This window comes from Ailuropoda melanoleuca, chromosome 2 (genome assembly GCF_002007445.2).
Source record: "Ailuropoda melanoleuca isolate Jingjing chromosome 2, ASM200744v2, whole genome shotgun sequence".
NCBI classification, from domain to species: Eukaryota; Metazoa; Chordata; class Mammalia; order Carnivora; family Ursidae; genus Ailuropoda; species Ailuropoda melanoleuca.
Genome location: NC_048219.1, coordinates 150,414 through 156,682, shown reverse-complemented (window position 1 = coordinate 156,682; position 6,269 = coordinate 150,414). Strand labels below are relative to the sequence as shown.

Below are 6,269 nucleotides of genomic sequence, written 5' to 3'. Positions count from 1 at the left end.
AGGGCTGAGACTGCAGAGGGCAGGGGTGGGGGGAGAGGTGAGGAACCTCGAAGCCTCAGCACCAAGGCCACGTTTGTCCAACCCCCAGCAGTGCGAGAATGCCCGTCACCCTGTGCCCAGTGGCCGGTCAGCCTCTGCCTGCACACGCCCGGGCGCCTGACATTCCTACATCCCCGGGCTGCCCCTTCCTCTGTCCCCCTGAGCGTCACAGTGTTCTGTCTCGGGTCCAATCGAGATCGGCTTCCCTGAAGCATCCCTGTGTCAGACAGACGTTGTTCTGTCCTCAGGATTCCCATGCAACCCCTGTCTCCCATTCTGTTCTTCAAGGGTGACGACGGAAGTCCCACAGCCGACTCTTCTGGAAGATGAGCACCTGTGGAGTCTCCTTGCATGGCGTTGGGCTGCAGACCCGGGTTCAAGTTCGGGCTTTGCCACTTCTAGAGAACAGGGGTAACAGGAGTGCCCGCCTCCTCTCATTGCATGAGGGTGACCCGGGTGAGTGTGTTGGGGAAGCATCCGGCTTGGGCTGAGGACTCAACGTCGACTCGGACAGTAGGGCTGAGCCTGGGTCCCGCCGCCTCTCAGCTGTGGAGAAAATCCGATGAGACCAAGGGCAGGGAAATGCTTTACAAACTGAATTACCGCAGTGGGCAACACTGTCGCTCTTCTATGATCACTTTGAAGCAACTCGGCTTTGGCCTCACCTGCTCTTGGGGACCAGGTAGTGGCCAAGAGGGCGAGGGCCATCCTTCAGGGGACACTGGGAGGACAAAGCTGGTCCCACGCTGCATAGAGGCTCTGACTACGCTTTGCCAGGCTCACCGCTTCCCCCTCAGTGTGAGGTCACGGTCGGTGGCAGGGGCTAGAATTCTGAAGGACCAAGGGTGCTGAGGGTGCGGGGGGTGGTGATGCTGTGAGTGGGGTGCACAGATCCCCCATCTCTCCTTTGTACCCCAAGACCCCATGCCACCATTTCACCTTCCCTGGACCTTCCCTGGGCAGGTCCACTGACCCGGACCGTGTGCCGTGCTGTGTTGACTCAGGTGGCTTGGGCTTCCAGAGATGGAGGGAACAGTAGGGGCTCCTGGGGCCCTTGTGCGGAGGGGAAGGGACTGGAGGGTGAGGGTCCCTGGCTTCAACCCCAGCATCTCCACTTGGATCTGATTGACATAAGACTTTGAAACAAATTTTTTTTTCTTTAAACTAAAACAAGGTTTTGAAAGATTTGCTCCAGTCCACTGAGCCGAGAGTGGGGAATGGATTGCCCACGTCACCAGCCAAGCAGTGGCAGAAATGCAACCAGAGCCGGACGGAGTAGAGAACAGCTCAAAACTCCCACCAGCACTGCTCTCCCCAGCTCCGCGTTACAGGTGGGGCACCAGGGCTGGAGCGTGTCATCCAAACAAGCCAATCCGTGGGCTCCATTTCCCCTGCCACAGGGGTTGGCTCAAGGGTGGACACGTGACCAAAGCAGGACCAATCAGAGTGAACCTCAGGACTTGAGCTGGGGTGATGGGGAGGAGCCCCGGGGGCAGGATGGAGCCCCCCAGGAGTGGGGCTGGCTCTTGGCGGGCGGGTGGGGGGCAGAGCGGAAACACGGGGAACAGGTGGGCCCTTGGTAATCCTTAGAGCAGCTGTATCCAGCCTCACCTGCTGCCAAACTTTTGGCCTCAAGTGACAGCATCTTCCTGCTGATGCGTGTTCCTGCCCAGGCCTGGGATGTTGCCAAGACCAACGGGAGCTTCCAGGCTCCTGGCCCTTTGACTTCTGAGCGCCTCCTGCGGTTGCTTTCAGCCCCCACCCTCCGAAGATGCCGTGGGACCCGGGCAGGCGCCCACACGGGGCTCCTGGCCCAGCCCTTGGAACCGGTGGGGCCGCCTTTCTCACCGACGCCACCCCCCTCAGCCCACCCACCACCCCCAGAGCCACAACCCCGGGCACTGCCGACCCTGAATCATCCACCCGCATAGGCTCTGCTCCTGAGCTATGAGGAAGACGCCTTCTCAGCCGAATTCCCCGCTCTGCCCCTGGCTGGAGGCGGCACCAGGAAAGCTCAGAAGGGGCTGCCTCCCAGCGGGTCATGACCCAGCCGAGCCGCAGGTGCCTGGAGGTCACCTGGGGGCTCTTCCCACGAACCTCTCTGCCCCCGTCGAGGGTAACAGCAGCAATTTACAACCAACCCATGGGGTGCCAGGCACCTCGCCAGGGACTTTCAAGGCAGTCCTTGGTTTAATGTACACTATCTCCTGGGTGGGGGGCGGCAGTGCGTCCTGGGGTTCAGCACAGGGTTTCTGACCAGGCTGCCTGGGCTCGAGTCCTAGCAATGCCACATGCTAGCTGTGTGGCCTTGGGCAAGTTCTGTCACCTCTCTGTGCCTCCGCGCTCCTGCAGCCCTGGGATGCTGCAATGACAGGCTCGTGGTTGAGGGAGGGGCTGACACACACCAGGGGCCCAGAGCAGCAGTGCCACCCGCGGCTCACGCTCTATAACGTTCGCAATGGTTGGGATCCCTGTTTCACAGATGGCAAAAGCGAGGCTCAGAGACGATGACCTCCTTGCCCAGAGCACACCGCTGAGCGAGCCAGGTCTGTGTCATTCCAGAATTAATGGCCCATTTTATTGCCACGTGAGTGCGTGTTTATTGCCACCTCAGCACTTCACCTGAATGGTTTTCTGCAGCTGGGACCGGCCAGGGCCCTGGGTTCCACCTGAGGCAAATGTCTAGGGACTCTAGCCTGGCCTTGAATTCTGTCCCATAACTTACTTACTTACTTACTTACTTACTTACTTACTTTATTTATTTATTTATTTATTTATTTATTAAAAAGATTTTAATTATTTATTTGACAGAAAGAGAGACAGCCAGCGAGAGAGGGAACACAAGCAGGGGGAGTGGGAGAGGAAGAAGCAGGCTCCTAGTGGAGGAGCCTGATGTGGGGCTCGATCCCAGAACGCTGGGATCACACCCCAAGCCGAAGGCAGACGCTTAACTACTGAGCCACCCAGGCGCCCCAAATCCCATCATATAACTTTAGGGGAGGCCCTAGAGGATTTCCAGATCGGCGCTGTCCAGTACGGAGGCCACTCGCCACGTGGCTGAGGGGCCCTGGGGCTGTGGCTTGTCTGCCTTGAGCTGTGCCCGAAGTCTGAAATGCACACTGGATTTGGAAGTTGTGGTACAAACAAAGAATGGAAAATCTCCTTACTGCTTTTTGATATCGACTATGTGTTGGGCTGATCATATTTTGAATATAGTGGGTTAAATGACACGTATTGTCAGAATAAATTCCACCTGTTGATTTTTACGTCTTTATATGGCCACTAGGACATCTATGACTCATGTTACATTTCCGTCGGATGGTGCCCCTCTAGGCCATTATCCCATTTTACAGATGAGGCAAGGGGGGCTCAGAGGTGTGCTTTGCTCAATTTTGGGATTTCCCTCGGTGGGGCTAGGCCTCCGAGTCCGGCGCCTGGGCTGTTTCGGGAAGTGGGAGGGGGGCTGCCCCACGTGATAAGGAGACTGGCCACAGAGCTGTCTTCTCCACGCCACCGGGGCTCTGTCTGCCCCTTGCCAGCTGCCCCTTCCCCGCCCGTACCACCTCCACGCTCACGGCCTAGACCAGCATGTCAGAGAATCATTCGCCCCGGTGATTTCTGAGAGGCCCTGCGACCAGCCCCGTCTGCTGGAGGGAAACACTGACCGTGCTATTCTGGACAGAAAACCCATCTCTGCTTCCAGAGACATCCCCAGATGGAAGCTCTATCACCCTTCTGACTTTGCTCATTCCGGACTCCAGCCCTGTCTCCTCAAAGGCTTCCTGGTGTCTAACCCACACCCCTCATGCTGCCGTGTGGGCCTCTTCGCCTGAGACTGGCTCCTGAGGGTTTTCTCAAGAACAGGTTGGGTGGGGTTATGAAAGAACAGCACGGAACATCTGCACGGGGGAGCTCCTAGCAGAGGGAGCCGCTGCTCACGTCCCCAAAGGTGGCTGCTGGATCCTCCTCTCTCCCTAAGCCCGAAACAGGGGCGATCTCTCGCTGTGGCCTCCTGAGCCCTCACCTCTGGGTGCCCAGGGCACATTGTCGCCCCATCCCCGGAAGCCACTTTATAGTAACGTCATGTAGACGACAGTGTAAAGTATTGACCTTCTATTGGATCCCAACTCACAGTAAAAAATACATTTTTCATCGCGATCTTGCATACAACACACACACGCCTTGTTTATGAAGCAAGCCTTCCCTTACTATGTGCACTATTTTTTTTTTTTACTCTTTTCTACCTGCTTCTATTGTTTAAATGTTGCTCGTAATCTGCCCTGTCGATTTCACAGCCCGCTAATGGGTAACAACCTGCAGATTGAAAAACGCTGGCCTACGTGGGCAAGAACAGAGTTGTCTGTGCCTGGTTTCTGTCTGTAAAGGGAACGTGCTCATCTTGCCTTTGGGGCTCTTGGAAGGACTGGGCAGAAAGCAGGGGGTGTGCCTGGCATACAGTAGGAGCCCAAGGGGCAGGTGACAGTTGATACTGCTGCACAGATGTGCCCGCTTGGGAGGGTGGGCAGGGTGGGACATCACCTCCGGGCTATGATTTGGGAAGCCCAGGCTGGATGTCTAGGATGGAGGTGGTCAAATATTACTATTAGATAGTCATTCCTTTGGCGTGAGCATTGTCTGCCCAACTTGAGTCCTTTTGTGTGTGGGTAGACCTTGTCGGGGAGCAGCAGCTCTTGGGTCCCCATGACTTTGCACAGACTCTTCGAGCCCTGAGGGACAGAGGGAAGGAAAACTGCGGGCATGAATGTGCCTGGAATGTGGGGGTGAGACACCTGGAAGGTTCTTCCTGGACACCCAGACATAATGCCTGGACTTCCATCCTGGCCCCCACACTGCCGGGCCAGCCAGCCCCGACCTCCCACCGAAGTGACCCTTGGGGGCGTGGGTGTGGCTTCACCGCACACCAGCTGAATGCTCTTGGATTGGTCCCTGGCTCCTCTGAGCTTGAGCTCCCCCCCTCTGTGACACCAGGCTTGTACTCCTCTCCTCACTGGGTGGGGGTGTCCAGCTTCAAAGACAGGGTGCACGCGAAGTATCCCACACCAGTGCTGGCACATAGTGGGACCCAAGGCATCTTCGTCATCCCTTCCCAACACGTCTCCCTTCCCTACATACTCCTTAAAAACCAGCTCTTGGGAAAAGATGTGCCCCGTGAGGCAGTGAGCTCCCCGTTACTGGAAATAACCCCCCCAAAAAGCCAGAGAACCAACAGAGTTGTTCTAGAAGACGTTAAGATAACCCTGGTTTCCTGCACAGAGTGGGTGCTTTGTACCCGTCTGTGGACCAAATAAACAACCGGGATTCCTGCACCGGGAAGGAACCCCGCTACAGCTGGGTTCCAGAGCGTGATCCCCCGGGAGCTTATAAAGGCTGGATGCTTGGATCTCACCCCCGTGGATCCTTCATTGGTTTGCGGGGCCGCCTGAGCAGGCGTATTTGCAACAGCTCTCCGGGTGATCCCACATTTGAGGACAGAACACCCCGATTCCTTCTACCCCCAAGATGGTGAGTCCCTATTGCGGAGTCACTGACACTTTGTGTAAGTTTCAGTGAAAGGTATTTCTCCTGCGTTGTGGGGTATGGAGAGTGCACGGTTTGATACACGGCACGGAATGCTCTCCGACGGCGGAGGCCAGCTGGGTTTTGTTTCTAAGAAGCAGCAAGTGCTCAGCTGAGTCAGCTCAGCCTTAATGCTGAAGGGGAGGGGTCCATCGGCATCCACGTAACTGGTTCGAGGGGGTCCACGAAGCACCCCGTGGATGCAGAACCCTCGGGACCACTGAACTGAAACAGGAGTCTCCAGTTTGATGGGAGAGACCCGGCCCCTGACTCAGGGGTTCCTGGTCTGATGGGGGAGGCACAGCTGCTGCCCGTCAGAAGGCTGCTCAGCCTAGGGATGCCCGTCTCGGCTCCCAGCTTCATCCCGTGTTCTATCCACCAGCCTCATGGAGGAAGGTTCTAGTGAGGGGGACGCATGGTCCCAGCTGCCAGGGAACTAGCTGGAGTAGGTCGTCCTTCCACCAGTGGGGAACTTTCTGTAGAATTCCTCTTCCTGGTATCCTTGGGCAGATGGGAGAGACCCAGTGACCAACATCCTTAGGGAGTCCTTGGTCTGATGCCTTCCCGGGTCCCCGCCTCTGGTGTCTGGACAGGGGACAGAAGCAGAGTCCCTGCTCCATGGGAACCTCCTGGCCACGGGGGTTGGCCGCTCC

The 6,269-nt window shown here is 57.0% G+C and overlaps 1 long non-coding RNA gene across 1 annotated transcript; it reads left to right on the top strand.

Moving 5' to 3' along the window:
* The first annotated feature begins 334 nt into the window (after positions 1-334).
* LOC117796266 lies at positions 335-2,854 on the top strand. Its single transcript, XR_004620636.1, has 3 exons — positions 335-495; positions 1,214-1,370; positions 1,676-2,854. It is a non-coding gene; the product is annotated as an uncharacterized LOC117796266 (long non-coding RNA).
* Positions 2,855-6,269: the final 3,415 nt, after the last annotated feature.